A 16,368-nucleotide genomic window follows, 5' to 3' on the forward strand; every position below is an offset into this window, starting at 1 on the left:
TAGTACCAAAAGGATTTAGTTGCATTCAGTACTAAAGTGCACTAAATTCTTAACAGGTGCGACGGCCCCTTTTTTATGCATTGATTTCTCTCATTTTCGCCTAACTCATTACGTCTGTTTTGTCAGGCAGTCAAAGGAATCACACTTAGGGGTATTGAAGAAGGCTGTGAAGCGTCATTTCCGGTTGTTTAACATGGCGATTACCGCCGAAAGATAGTTATGATTTGAGAGATACAGTGCGAGGTTACGTGTTGTGAAATTCAATTGTCATTTCGTGGACTTCCTTTTTCCATCTCAAATGTACCTTTTTCTCTGGAACTAGTAAAGGTTTCAATCTGAAACTTAATAGACAGGCAAGCTAAACACTTTCAGGCATTTTCCTGCAAGGGTATTAACAAATACGACGTGTCATTTTATGGACTTCAGAATTTAATATGCATGTATTTTTGTGAAGTTTTCAAATAGAAAACATTTTTTAAAAAATAAATCGAAATGGATATGAAATTGAAAACGCCCGCGGGCATTATATTATCAAAGTCTTATAAACCACTACAAAATATTACAAGGTTCAGGACCTGGGCGTTGCTGACGAGAAGGTACATCAGTATGGCCAAAATTCAAATGTGAAAAATCCTGTATTCAAAACCTTTTTATCTAAATTAGCTTATTGATATTTATAGCTAATAACAGTGTATTCTAAATCAGTGTGAAAAGTTTCGTTATTCTAACTCAAGTAACGTCCAACTAACAGAATTTAGAAAATCAATGAATTTTCGTGCATGTCTATCCTTAAACTAATCCAGCGTCGTAGCTATCATTCGTTGCTTCTACTCCAGAAAATAGTATACAAGCAGACACCCTCTTATCTAACAGATTCTTTCCAATTGCTCTCAGGTATTCATAACATTTCGGCCAGAGCTGCAGCTAACCTGACCCTCAAAGTACCAAATCACAGATCCACCGTCTACAATAATTATTTTGTTGTCAGTATAATTCGCACATGGTATTCATTGCCCAATGACCTAAGACACATTTTATCTGAACCGGTATTTAAAAAGATATGTGGCAGCGGTACTTGGACGGATCAACTTGAGTATAAATAGGCCTACTTGAATTTTGATGTCTTGTTTTGTTATTTCATTCCGTGTGTTGCTATGTTCTACTAAATTTGTTTTCATTAATGAATTAGGCCAATTTTATTCATTCTGGATTATCGTATTTACGCGAATAAAACTCTCAATTTTTTTTAAAAAAAATTGAGGCGCGAAATTGGGGTGCGGGTTTTATTTGAGTCTATGTTGGCATTTTTTTCAAAATCAGCCTTCCTAAAGTTTGGGTGCGGGGATTATTCGCGTAAATACGGTGTTTTATATACGTTTCTTTTTTTCTTTCCTTTATTGTATTTTCATAAGTGTGTGTGCAGTTTAATGTTATAGTGTGAGTGTGTGTGTGGAATATATATAATATATTCTTCAATAGTATGTACATCATAAGATATGGTTTGGCAGAATAGCAGGCTTCATAGCCCGAGTCACGCCATTTAAACACAGTCGAACCTCGATATCTCGAACCTCCATTACTCGAAATTCGATTACACGTACTTCTCGATTTCTCGAAGCAAACGTTTACTCCCTTGAAGCAAAAAAAAAATATATATATATATCTGTAACTGGAATTATGTACAACATTAACTGTGCAAAACAGCATTTGTAAGTTTGCGAGGAACAGTTAACAAGTAAAGAAAGAGTTACAGTGATGCTGGGAATTAATATGACAGGAACCGAAAAACAAACTTCTAGTGATCGGAAAATCTGCGAAGCTTTGCTTTTTTTTTTTCGGGTGTGAATTCATTACTGGTCACGTACGAAAGCAACTCCGGAAGTCGTGGATGAGCAGTTCCATTTAGGCTACGAATCTTGGCCGCGTGGTTTCGAACCTACATACAGAGTGAGTCGAATATAAATGACTTGTGTTTCTTACAGCAATAAATTGTTGCAAAATATATTTTAAAAAAGAAGGTTAACGGTAAAAAATACAGAAGACACTAACGGATTTTTTTTCCAAAGGTGTTAACCGAGGTATGTTTCTTCTTTCACTACTGTATGTACTGTATTCAGTTTATGCCCGTAGATTCATATGATTAAATTGTGTGCTGTGTATGGTCAAAATCGGTATTCTGTATATTTCGAAATTTCGATTACTCGAAATAAAATTTAGCTCCTGAGGTGATTAGAGATATCGAGGTTCCACTGTATAATAATAATAATAATAATAATAATAATAATAATAATAATAATAAGAATAATAATATAATTGTATGCAGCGGAATGCCTTGCTATGAACAAGAAAGGCCTAATGGAAACATTGGAAATTAAAGAGAGAAAGATCTTAAGGAAAATTCTTACCACAATTAAAGACAAAGATGAATATAGACGTCGGCATAACTATACTCACGTCCCAGAAGATCTCTGATGTCATGCGGAGAAGGAGAATTGCGTTTTATGGCCACTTGCTAAATGCCTATTGCTCACGCTAAAATGTTTCGTAAAATTTGTTCTGCAATTAATTTTATAAAAATTTGGTGAAAACATGTTGTGTTGCCCACGGTAAAATTATTTTATAAAATAAGCGGAAGCATCAGGATGGCCATCTATGAACTCACTTCTGAACTTAGATGTGTATATGCTGCCATCTATTGATATAAACTTTTAAACCAAGAATCAGCTGTTCAACTTATAGTGTGTTTGAGAGTATGGCTCCAAGAAACAAAGCAAAACTGGATGTTTAGCTGCAATTGTATATTATACAGTGGTAAAAAAGGAAGAAAAGAAATTCCAGGAAATGCTGAACTCTGGATTGGAACAAAAAAAAAAGAATGTAGAGGATTGCTGTCCTTGGTCGAAAATTAGTTGAGGTTAGAAGACCAGCATTCATATTCGGCGATTGTGTTTTCTGCCCCTCTTTTCTTGCATTTCTGTTGTGGTAGAGTGGCGTTTTAACTTCGTACAAACAAGGATATTTCTGGTATTCGTCAGTAAAACACATTAATTTTACGGAATAGAACATGTCCTATTTTATGAAAAAGTTTTATCAAACGTTTTATAAAACTTGAATTTGACCGTGAGCAACAGAAATTTTATAAAATTACATTATTGTACAATAAATTTGACAGAAAATGTTACCGTTAGCAACAGGCATAAGACTGGACCCCACACGATTATCAAACCAGATCTTCACCTGTTTCAACGATAAGAAGACCCAGCCAACTTGGTTCAAGGAGGTGGACAGGGACCTGCAGGAGATGGGGATCACTCGTGAAGATATACAAGAACGCAGCCCACTCAAGGAGGAAACTAAAAGACCATCAGGGTTTTCAAGAAAGGCCAGAGTTGAAGACGGGAAAGACGTGGACGGAAGAAAGGAAAGAGTAACACCGGTAACGAATGAAGGAGCACTGGGCAAAGATCAGAGCCTAGAGAAGAGGTCCTTAGTAGGCCGATACGAACGAATAATAATAATAATAATAATAATAATAATAATAATAATAATAATAATAATAATAATAATATAAGTTCCGAGAACTAGAATATTTTCAGTTTTCTGGGCTAGTTCCTTTTTATTTCAGAGGTATCTGGATTCTAAGGGAGTTTTGTGTGCCGGCCAGCCTGATATACGCTGTGCGGCATTCATTTGTTTGCAGTCACACGGTCTTCTTTAAAATCCAGACGAGTCATTCCATAATATGATTTGGAGCAGGGTGCCATAAACAGTGTTTTTGAAGAAGAACAAAAAAAAAAAAGGCGTGCGGCTGTGAGCTTGCATCCGGGAGATAGTAGGTTCGAATCCCACTATCGGCAGCCCTGAAGATGGTTTTCTGTGGTTTCCCATTTTCACACCAGGCAAATGCTGGGGCTGTACCTTAATTAAGGCCGATTCCTTCCAACTCCTCGGCCTTTCCTATCCCATCGTCGCCATAAGACCTATCTGTGTCGGTGCGACGTAAAGCCCCTAGCAAAAAAAAGAAAAAAAGGACTTTGTTAATAGATGTATATGATGCTACACTGGCATTCAATGAAGAGAACAATGGTAGGATTAAGGTGTTGAGCAAACTAGGTATAGAACCGCGTGTGAACATGACTGGTGCGTGCTTTGACGTGGACAATTTACGTATGAGAAAGTCAGATATGAAATTTGAAGCCAGTTCAAAGGAAGCTAGGAAGTGAAAAGGAAACCAGAAGATGATGACTACCATGAGCCTGGTGCACATTATTGTAGTATTTGTCTTCTGGAGCATTTTTCTCCATAATGTTTTTTCGTGGACAAATGCTTCTTTATCTTAGGAAGTATTAAGAGTGGAGATTTAAATATTTTTTTCAGCAATACAAGTAGTAGAAATTAAGGACTGGAGGTTTTCTTGTGTATTTACCATAAGTAGTAAAATGAATATTTTATGTTTTCGAATGGAATAAAATTGAAGAATTTACATTTTGAAAAAAAGAATTACAAATATATTCTCAAAAAAACATCATTTAAAGAAAAATAACAGATCTAAAAGCCTGCTAAATGTTGTTTCAGTAGGTCAAAAACCTACTGAGAAAAAGGAACATGAACATCACAAATTTATTAAAACTATCCACTTCATGTCCGTATCGATATGACAATCTAAGAATCAAAGAATTATTTCACCACCTAATCGATACCTTTATTTGCCGTTGGCAATTTTAGAAAATCATTAGTAGTACATGTTTCGACTGCTTCGCAGTCATCAACTACATTCACTTTTTCTTAGCCTTGATCTCTTCTTGTGAGAAACTTATGACTTTGTCTAATGGGGAAGGATGATGGTTAGGAGAGTGGTTGGAAGGGTGGGGAGGAATGCTTAAAAATTATAATTAAAAATTATCGTTAACTAACATATTGTTAAAAAATTCAGCTTCGTATTAAGAAGATAAAAACGTCCTTTTATGTCTCTTTTTTGCTTCTGCTCGGAAGCGTATTTGAAAAAAACACTTGTTAACTATTTTAAACAATATTCTAGTTAAGGATAAGTTTTTAATTATACTTTTTAAGCATTCCTCACCACCCCTACAAACCTCCCACTCACCATCATCCTTCCCCATTAAAAAAGTCATAAGTTTCCCATGAGAAGAGATCAAGGCTAAGCATAAGTGAATGTAGTTGATGATGATGGCGAAGCAGTCGAAATATGTACTACTAATGATTTTATAGAATTACCAAAGGCAAATAAAGGTATTGCTTGGGTGGTCAAATAATTATTTGATTCTTAGAGCACATCACAAATTTAACATGGCGAAGATACAGCTTACAACCTGCCCTTAAACTACAAACAGTTCTCAATTGTTGAGGAAGTCGGTCACATTTACTGGATGTTCTCCTCTCATAGGGATCAACACTGATGATGGACTGGAGGCTAAAAGCTCTCTTCATTTTGTGACATCTCGTCGGAATAAGATGAACTGTCCTCAAGTCCGAATCACACTTATATTTTAAGTTTTGGAGGAATTACTTCTCGTGCAGAAAGTTAATTCCCCTGCCACGGTGACTGGGTGTATATGTCGTCTTCATCATCATTATGACGCGCAGGTCACCTACGGGCGTGAAATCAAAAGACCCGCACCTGGTGAGCCGAAGTCCTCGGACACATCCCGGCACTAAAAGCCATAACGCCATTTTCTTTCAAGGACGCAGTTGATGAGTAAAGGAGAGAGTCCAACTCGTACAGGAGAGAGTCCATCTCCTTGTCTTACTCTCATTTTGATTTCAATGGGATTGTGGATTTTTCTCCATGAATTTAACCTTGGACTTCGTGTCTGTCTATTATTATTATTATTATTATTATTATTATTATTATTATTATTATTATTATTTGTGATAGTACATATATCACACCCCCGAATTATATGTAGAAGTTAGAGATATTATTGTCAGTATTCGATTATTATTATTATTATTATTATTATTATTATTATTTCATTTGTATATTTTGCCATTTATATTGGTAAGCTGGAAGATATCCACATATGTAGGTATGAGTAATTTGTTTTGCACGAGTGGGAAAACATTGCTGTAATAACTCTGGTAATTTGAATGAGTCATATGGCTACCCCAGTGTCTGTTGTGATGTACTTGTGTCAGGAAATTCCATTACTCATGTATATATCCCAGCCTGATGAGATAAGCTTGTTGTTGTACCAGGGAAGTTTGGTGATTCATGTAAAACTCCCGAGTGTTTGTTATTCTCTTGGAAGCAAGGAGAAGTTCAGGGCTTGGTCTTGACTAGAGATCACTCATGATTGGTGGGCAAGGACCAATCCAGACGTATCATCTGAGAGGAGGGGGATGTTGATGTCTATAAAGGTTGATGATACGGCGGCAACCAGGAATATGGTATGAGGATTGTATGGAACATTGTAAGAGACATGGTAAGAAACATTGTAAGGGTGATTGTAGAGGTGATTGTAAAGGAACGAGAAGGAAGATAACTACAACTACAACTGACGCACTGTACGGGAAGGAAGTGGTGCTGATACACGGTACTGGAGTGACACGGCAGCAATGGACTGGACTTCAAACGTTCGTGGAGCGTAGTCTTGTTATGTTTGTGGAAAGTGGCTGATTGTGGAGAGTGCTTGCGCATTAAGTATTGTAGCACTTGTGGCGGCCTAGCATTATATGTTGGTGAAAGCTATCTCAGACTTTCCATAAATTTATATGTTGAGGATCGACAGACGTGTGTATATATCTTTACAACAAGTGTTAAAATATGTGAACACAGTAGTACAAGGTACAGTATCTGTGTGATGTGATAACTGCCGATTATAAGAATCGGTAAATCGAATTGATATAGAGACAGTGAAGGGTGTTTATCTTCATACATGTACATTGTTCATCGGACCATCTACAAATGGTAGCTTAGTTCTCGCTTTCGTTTTCCCACGGTTTTCATTATTGTTGTTGTTGTAAATATGGAGTCTTCCAGCAATATTTTATGTGTGTATTATATGTATAATGTTGTATGTTGATGAGGTGCTCATGCACGGAATTTGTTCAGAATATAGTTAGCTATTTTAGAATCAGTGTTATTGATAAACCTAGGTGCAGTTCCTACCTAATTAGTCGTTTTCAGGAGGTTAGCTAAGGCCTGCAGCAGATGTACCAGTACGCAGCATTATGTACACGCCCTGGGATATAAAGTTTATCATGCTCTTATCTAAATTCGAGGGATCCATTCTGGTGAACTCTGGCTCCCATACTACGGACATTTCGGTTAATTATGCTTATTAATTTTATTAAGTTTTTGAGTAATTTTATTTATATATATTTTTTTATTCATGATTTTATTTATTTATTATTATCATCAAAAATAGTTACATATTATTATTATTATTATTATTATTATTATTATTATTATTATTATTATTATTATTATTATTGTGATGTACATGAGCACCAACTATAAGACTCAAGGAAGCGGCTTGCAGGATTGGGAAATCTAGCCACTTGGTGAAGCGATATATACTCACTTCTGGTGTCCAGCTGTGTGAGGCAGCCCTTGAAGGCCTCGGGACACGTGCGTATGAAGGACTTGTGCTCCAAGAAGTCGTCGCACCGAGGAAGGAGACTGGTGTTGGTTTTGAACTCTCTGGCCACGTCCATCACGGACTGTCCCGACTGCGGGATGCACACGTAGCACTGCTGAGCTCCTGCAACAGACAGGATACCTGTTGAATGTAACTGATTAGGATGGGGTTTGCAAAGGCAAGATCACACATACGCTGGTGGAAAATGAAATCCCAACACCAAGAAGACATTAGTTTACAGGAATGTAAATTACGTTAAGAAATTGCCTAGGTAACATATTTGACTCCAGTTTCCAGGTCACAAATTTGCTCGAGCAGACATGTGACATGGTGGTACATTAACAATCGCTCTAGTCGCCACGATTTTGAATGCGAACGTGCGTGCATTATGTCGTACAGGTTCCATATGTCATTTTGTGGAATGGAGTTCCACGCTTGTTGCTCTTTGTCTATCACATCAGGAACGGTTAATGCTGGTTTTGGATGACGTGCTCAATGAGTGAAAGGTCTGGTGATCTCGCAGGCGAAGGGAACTGGTCGACACCCTGTAGAGCACGTTGGGTGACAGCAGCGGTATAAGGACGAACTTTATCCTGTTGGGAACCACCCCCTTGAATACCGCGAACGAATGGCAGCGCAACCGGTTCAGTCGCCAGTCTGGCGTACTAGTCCACTGTCACGACGAGAGTGTTCCTGCTCTCAAAGGTAATTGCTCCTCAGAGCATAACTCGACAACGCAGATAGCTTGGTTCTAAGTGCTCACCCGACTGCCTTCTTGCCAAACTACGGTCATCACTGGCACCAAGACATATACAACTGTCATCTGAGAAGTCATCAGATCTCTGCTCAGCCCTCCAATGATCTCTAGTTTGACATCACTGAAGTCGCAGATGGCAGTGATTCGGAGTTAGTGGTATGAATGCTACAGGACATCTGGCTCGGAGCTCTCACTCTGGTGTCAACTGAATCTTTAATGGTTGCTGCAGATGTAGTACGATCCACCACAGCTATGCGGCGAATACGGCGGTCTGCAGTGGCCCGGTCTCCTTGAGTCAGTGCCTTCCCGTGACCATTGTTGCCAACACCGATGCACTTTGGATACATCCATGTCAATTATTTCTACATTATCGCGACCACCTTCTCACAACCATATTACACGTCCTCGTCCAAACTCGGTAATCTCCTTAAAGGCATGTTTGACTCACACCGCCCTCACAACGTCAACACCGGACGATGACTAACGCTCACGAAGTTTCGAGCGCGTATTTAAAGCAAAGTTGCTTTGCAAGGTCATAGTGGTGCTACTGAAACCACTCTTCGTCGATTAGCGCTCAGATGTACAAACACGCCTCCCGAATTTCGTTTACCAAGCACAACTCATTTTTGGTGTTGGGATTACATTTTCCGCCAGTCTTGCCTGTAGGCAAGGGCCAGAGGGGTCCAGGATCAGAGCGGCAAAAAGTAACCATATTCGTTAAAAATTTAAACAAGTTTAGAATGCATTCCGAAAGAGATGTCTTTTACGTCGCTAATGAGGGAAGTTTCATACTGTGCGAGCTGTGGTCACACTGTTAACTATTTTAATTTCAGTGAAAAACATCGGGATAACTCGTCATCATTCGTTTGACACGCTGTGTATGAAGGATTTTAACTGCTAATTAGCTAAGATACCATGAACACAGTACTAGAATATGTTTTAAAATGTCCAACTTTCTATTCAGTTTGTTACGACCGCTTAGGATCACGAGTGACTTGTTCGGCACGTCTTCTTTCTTCTCAATACCTCTTCATTCTCTCACTCCTCCTCTTTCTCTCAGCTTCTGTGATCTGAATCTGGATCCTGGTGTCCGTCCATCTGTGACCTTCCACGAGCTTTCTGTATTTGGACCTATCCTGTTCTGTTATCAGTGGATATCGTTCCTTTATTCCAGTAGTCTTCCAATCTTCTCTGACTTCCTTCATCCACTTATTTCCAGTTAAACAGGTTGCATATCATATCTTCTTCGTCAGCCTACTGTCATCCATCCTCATGGGATGTCAAACAAATCCTAACCTTCTCTTTCTTATCACACTCGAGATTGGTTCTATACTCGCATATAGTTCTTGCCTTGATCTGTGTACCCAGATTTCACCTTGCTTTTTGGTGCCCCATATATGTCTCAAGATTCTTCTTTCCTCCTCAAATTGTATGCATGCTCTCTTGCCCAATGTCAGCGTCTCAGTTACATATGATGCAGCATTCCTGATGGTTATCATGTTGTCGCAGTTTGGCGTTCCTCGAGAGGTTCTTCTTTCCGTATGTAGTCATGGCTGCATATCGTAGTTTCAGCAGCAGTTGAGCTCTGTCTGTTGTACTTTACCCGTGATGTTCTCACCTAGGTACCAGAAGCTGTCGACTCTCTCTCTGCCACTTGACCTTTTACATTCCAATCGGTCTTCATATTCAGTATCTTCGTCTTGTTGTAGGGTATTTTTAGACCAACCTTTTGCTGCAGTCTCGACTAGATTTGCTAGTACCAACTTCGCGTCTTCTTCCTTCTCATGTAACAATACCATATCATCTGCGAAGGCAGAGCAATCCACTATGACACTGTGTTTGATCTTATATCCAATTTATACACCTTCAGTTCCTATGGTTCTATTCAACTGTCTCCACTGCTTCACCACTTCATCCAAAACTAGGTTAAATAATATTGTCGGACTCCTGTCTTAATTTCGAAGCTGTCTGACAACATACTCCGATATCTTACTCTAGCGGTTGTAGCCTTCAATGTTTCCCCCACCAATGCATGTGTCGTAGAATCCAATCCTCTGTCGCGTAGGATGTTCAGTAGTGTGTTCCTGTCTCTCGAGTCGTAGGCTTTTGCGAAGTCTACAAATGTCACTATTGTGTAATTTCCTTTCCTGTGTCTGTGTTCTGTGATTCTCTTGAGTCCAAAGGTCTGTTCTACGCAGTTTCTCCCTTTCCGGAAACAAGCCTGGTATTCTCCTATGGTCGATTCAAGTTGTGCTTCCACTCTGTTCAGTAATAATCACGAGAATATCTTTTACCCAATGTCCATCATTATTATTATTATTATTATTATTATTATTATTATTATTATTATTATTATTATTATCGTGGAGCGCTGAGGCAAGAAACGCCTGGGGTGAATGGCTGGACAGAAGATTACTTGGAGCAAAAATGTACCTGAACAAAATTGGAAATTGTATTTCTTTCCTTTCTTAAAATTCAGAGAGAGTAATTTAATGATATAACCAAACCCAAACCCCATTGCACTACAGCTCTTGAAGGGCCTTGGCCTACCAAGCGATCGCTGCTTAGCCCGAAGGCCTGCAGATTGCGAGGTGTCGTGTGGTCAGCACGACGAATCCTCTCAGCCGTTATTCTTGGTTTTCGAGACCGGGGCCGCTATATCACCGTCAGATAGTTCCTCAATTCTAATCACATAGGCTGAGTGGACCTCGAACTAGCCCTCAAGTGCAGGTAAAAATCCCTGACCTGGCCGGGAATCGAACCCGGTGCCTCCGGGTGAGAGGCAGGCACGCTACCCCTACACCACGGGGCCGGCTTTTAATGATATAACAAGAAAAAATTGAAATATTAGTTGCGGATAGTCACATTAAACAACGAGCTCGTCAGCTCCAACAATGCATTGGACTTAGAAGTCCTTTTTTATTTAAAAAAATGCTATTTGTTCGGGGCGTCGACCTAGAAAGATCTTTTGCTCCTTAATCACGTACAAGTTTAATTGGGAGAAACTCCCAGTCATTAACCTGCATATGAAAGAGCATTATTGCTCCTAACGGGTACAATATTAGAGTGTCCGAGTTCCATATACATAGAGGCTAGCCTCAGTCAAGCAATCAGTTGCTATTTACAATTTTAATTACACTGGTAACCTCTAAGGTGACCCCAGTTCTTAGTATTCATACACATGTTGCCCCATGGTGGGCTTGTCAATTACGAAATTTCACTACCAAGTACTGTTCCCCAAGGGAATCTAAACGTAGACACGGTTATCCGTAAAACAATGAAGAATATATAGGGACATGTTACCCATTCTTTTATGCCTTACAAAGGACCTTACAGGCCATTAACAAAAAGGCAAAGAGTCGAAACACCAGCTTTCCTTTGAAGAATGTTCTGGAAAAGACAAGAACCTAAGTGGGATTAAGGCCCAATGACACAAAAGCTAATCCCATGCTAAAATGTATTACTAAAGGGGAAAAGTTGAAAGGCTGAGACAAAATTTCCAAAATCAAAAGGTTGATAAATTATAGTCACCCAGCTCAAAAGTAGAAGGGGAGAGTTCCGAGGGTCACCACTCGTGTTCCCGTACATTAAATATTTTCTCAGTAGGGAATATAAATTGAGTCCGATGACTGCGCATCAGGTCCTACATTTCAGCCCAATAAAAATATTACATATTAGATTTTAAGGAAAACTGGTTAAATCTTCCCCTCGAAACACACGGCGGCACAATCACATGTTTAGGTAAATTCTGCCATTACAAGTTAGCACTGGATCTTCTTCAATCCGGCCGCACCCTGCCTCCTGGCCCCCTCTAACGTACGTCAAGTCGCACTCTCAAACACCGTAGCAAATACAAAAAGACGGCCCTAAAGCGCTGTCCTTAATTAGCTCCTCAGGGGAAAGTTCTACATTAAATTAAAATGTGCAGAGCACTGATAGGCTAAATTTCCATACACTCCCCCGTGTTATGATTGGCTAGAGAACTTAGAGGCCTGTGATGGGCAGATTACATTAGAGAGGGAACCAGGTGAAGTGTTGACAACTTCGGCGCATAAAAAAACAATAACCAGAAAATAGGTTTACCAACTACAACAAATTAAATGTCTTCTTAAATTAATTTGGGCTTAGTCCACTAGAGATCGCTAGAAAATAGATGGCAGAGCCATCCAACCGTCGGAGAAGAAAGTCTTAAAAGTTCTTCGTCGCTGTCATAGATGGCCATAGTGGAGAAGGCGCACAGTTTAAATAACCGGAAAAGGTGTACCCCTGTTTCAATTATTATTATTATTATTATTATTATTATTATTATTATTATTATTATTATTATTATTATTATTATTATTATTATAATTTTTATTGTACGTCTGCGTATATGAGTGTCGCAAAACTAGAACTTCTTGTTTCACTCTTCAAATTTTGAACATGTTTACGCATTTAATTTCTTGAGAATAAAATTCCTAAATATTTATGAAAATTATTTTAATACGCAAAGCTGATATTCCTTTAACCAGTGAAACAGTCAGATTTTCTTAAATCCTTAATATGTTATCGGATGACTATACCCCACTTTCCAATCGATTTTCTCGAAATTCAATAAATTCTAATTTTACAACTTCTTGAAGCAGAGACTTCTGGTTTTCACGAAAATGATCGCAAATTGACCTACTATAAAAATATGAAATAAACGAAAAAAAATAGATTTTTCCGACTTGGTTTCCTGGAGAGCGTCACTGCTGATGACACCGTTATCATCACATTGCTGTATAGACAGAGACACTGCTTCTGCTTTTTCACAATACACATTGGATACCTGTGAAAAACATGATTATGCAGTATAATAATCTGCCGTATCCGATAAGACACCAGGAGTTATTTAGTCCAGATCGGAGTAACGAAGGTCTGTACTACAACTGTCGGGCATTGAGAGAAAACATGTTTCGCTGTATTTTCCTAATTACTGTAAAAAGGTGTGTTTGTAAGCTTAATAGTGTCGGTTGAGGGAGGGAAACTGCAGCCGAACTGTTGTGAGTGTGGAAGGCGAGACGCTGCATGCTACCGGAACACACCATGTACGTGATTAATTAAAGCGATGAAATTAATATTAGCCCGCTGTGTCATCGTTAGCACGGCGAGCGATCTAGTGTAACATGAACGGTACACTCTGTGACGTGAGAAAGTGGACCTCCAAACTAACATCTGTTGTCTGGGACGAACAGGTGAGTGGTGTAACATGAACGGTACACTCTGTGACATGAGAAAGTGGACCTCCAAACTAACATCTGTCGTCTGGGACGAACAGGTGAGTGGTGTGGTGTAACATGAACGGTACACTCTGTGACGTGAGAAAGTGAACCCCCAAACTAACATCTGTCGTCTGGGACGAACAGGTGAGTAATGAAGTGCAACATTGAATTGTACACTCTTTCACGTGAGAAAATGGACCTACAAACTAACATAAATGTCATCTGGGACGAACAGGTGAGTGGTGTGGTGTAACATGAACGGTACACTCTGTGACGTGAGAAAGTGAACCCCCGAACTAACATGTTTTCTGGAATAAACAGGTGAGTGATGTAGTGTAATATGAACGGTACACTCTTTGACGTGAGAAAGTGAACCCCCAAACTAACATGTTTTCTGGAATAAACAGGTGAGTGATGTAGTGTAACATGAACGGTTCACTCTTTGACGTGAGAAAATTTACCTCCAAACTACTGTAACATACGTCATCTGAGACGAAGAGGTGAGTGGTGTAGTGCAATATAAACGGTACACTCTTTGACGTGAGAAAATGGACCTCCAAACTAACGTATGTAATCAGGGACGAACAGGTGAGTGGTGTAGTGTAACACGAACGGTACACTCTGTGGCGTGAGAAAGTGGACCTCCAAAACTAACATTCGTTCTGGGAAAACATGTGAATGAGGTAGTGTAACCTGAACGGTATACTCTGTGACGTGAGAAAGTGGACCTCGAAACTAATACTTGTCGTCTGGGACGAACAGGTGAGTGATGTAACATGAACGGTACACTGTGGGGCGTAAGAAAGTGGGAACGAAGCGACCGTGGCCTCAATTAAGACACAGCTCCGGCATTTGCCTAGTTTGAAAATGGGAAAACCACGGAAAACCACATTCAGGGCTGCGATATTTACAGTTTTCAGAGTAGGATAGCCCGTGAACTAATTGTACTAAAACCCTGAAAGGAAAAAGGAGAAAGGCATTGACATTGTGCTTTACGATAGTTTTATTTATTTAGTGGGCATTGCTCAATTTGAAAAATGTACATTTCTAAAATAAATACAAATTCTAATAGTTATGAAAATCTGTGTAGGGACTACAATTTTGAGTGTTTGGTTGCATTTCATTTCTGTGAAAACAGCACATCAATAGCACCTTCCATTTCAGAAACATTTCAGGGTGCAAGTTTTAGGCGGGCCGGGCCGGGTGGCTCAAACGGTTGAAGCGCTGGCCTTCTGACCCCACCTTGGCAGCTTCGATCCTGGCTCAGTCCGGTGGTATTTGAAGGTGCTCTAATACGTCAGCCTCGTGTCGGTAGATTTACTGGCCCGTAAAAGAACTCCCGCGGGACTAAATTCCGGCAGCTCGGCGTCTCCGAAAACCGAAAAAAGTAGTTAGTGGGACGTAAAGAAAATAAGTTTTAGCTGATTCACCCAGTATAACATGATTCTTCGTGCACATTATTTGCTCAGACGTCAGTACGGAACTACACTCAAATTAAAGTACCTAACTAGTTAAACAGCTGATAGGGCAACTGACACCTTGGCCCTAAATGCAGGTGATTGATTGATTGATTGATTGATTGATTGATTGATTGATTGATTGATTGATTGAATTTTGTCAAATATTGGGTAACTCCTCTGGAACTTATTAAGGGGAGTTATGACTGAAATATTATAACTGAATTTTTGACAACAACAACAACAACAACAAAAATTGAACTTTCAATTTTAACATTAAAAAACCTCACATTCTTCCTCTTTCAAATTCCGCTATCATTTTTGCCTTAACGGCATTTTTAAAGGCCTAAATGCCGGGCGGCACGGCGTATATAGAGGAAACCCCATACCCCTTCCTCTCACGTTGTCAGACAGTATTGACTTCAAAGTTCTTTCGGACTGCCCTTTCAGTAATCCCGCTGGAATATATTTACCTTGTAGTAGGCCGAGGCTGTGCATAGGGCCGAAGAGGAGAAAGAAGTCTGTGGGAGTAACACTCCAGAGCAGTTTTAATGCGTGTTCCGTAAAATTTTAAATTGCAGTTCTTTACCTGAAAATATTTTCAGCTTCCCCCCCCCCCCCTCTTTGGGACAGAGTTCTTAACAGTCACCTGAAATTTTCAGATAATATTTCAATATGTACTGAAATTTCTTTTATCACTTGAATATTACCTTTATATTTTTGCACCTAAAATAGCATCAAACTAGATTTTTGCCTATTGTTATTTATGAATAATGAAAAACGGAAAGACGTATGTCTCCAATAGTTTATACCTGACAACAAAACCAAGAGTCGTTATTAAATATATGAGTACCGAGCTCGATAGCTGCAGTCGCTTAAGTGCGGCCAGTATCCAGTATTCGGGAGGTAGTGGGTTCGAACCCCACTGTCGGCAGCCCTGAAGATGGTTTTCCGTGGTTTCCCATTTTCAGACCAGGAAAATGTTGCGGCTGTACCTTAATTAAGGCCACGGCCGCTTCCTTCCCAGTCCTAGCCCTTTCCTGTCCCATCGTCGCCGTAAGACCTATCTGTGTCGGTGCGACGTAAAGCCAGTAGCAATATATATAAAAACTTTTACAAGTCTGCCAAATTATATTCGAAAATAATGAAAACTGTGTCATAAGGAACATTTTCCATGCCACAAAGGAAAAATACTTGTAAATATTTTTTAATTACTTTGCAGCAAATTAACCAGTCAACTCCAAGTTTTGTGTGGTGTTTTATCTTATTAATATATGCTTGTGTTTTAAATTTGGCTGTGATAAGTGGTG

The sequence above is a fragment of the Anabrus simplex genome, chromosome 13, assembly GCF_040414725.1.
Source record: "Anabrus simplex isolate iqAnaSimp1 chromosome 13, ASM4041472v1, whole genome shotgun sequence".
Lineage (NCBI taxonomy): Eukaryota > Metazoa > Arthropoda > Insecta > Orthoptera > Tettigoniidae > Anabrus > Anabrus simplex.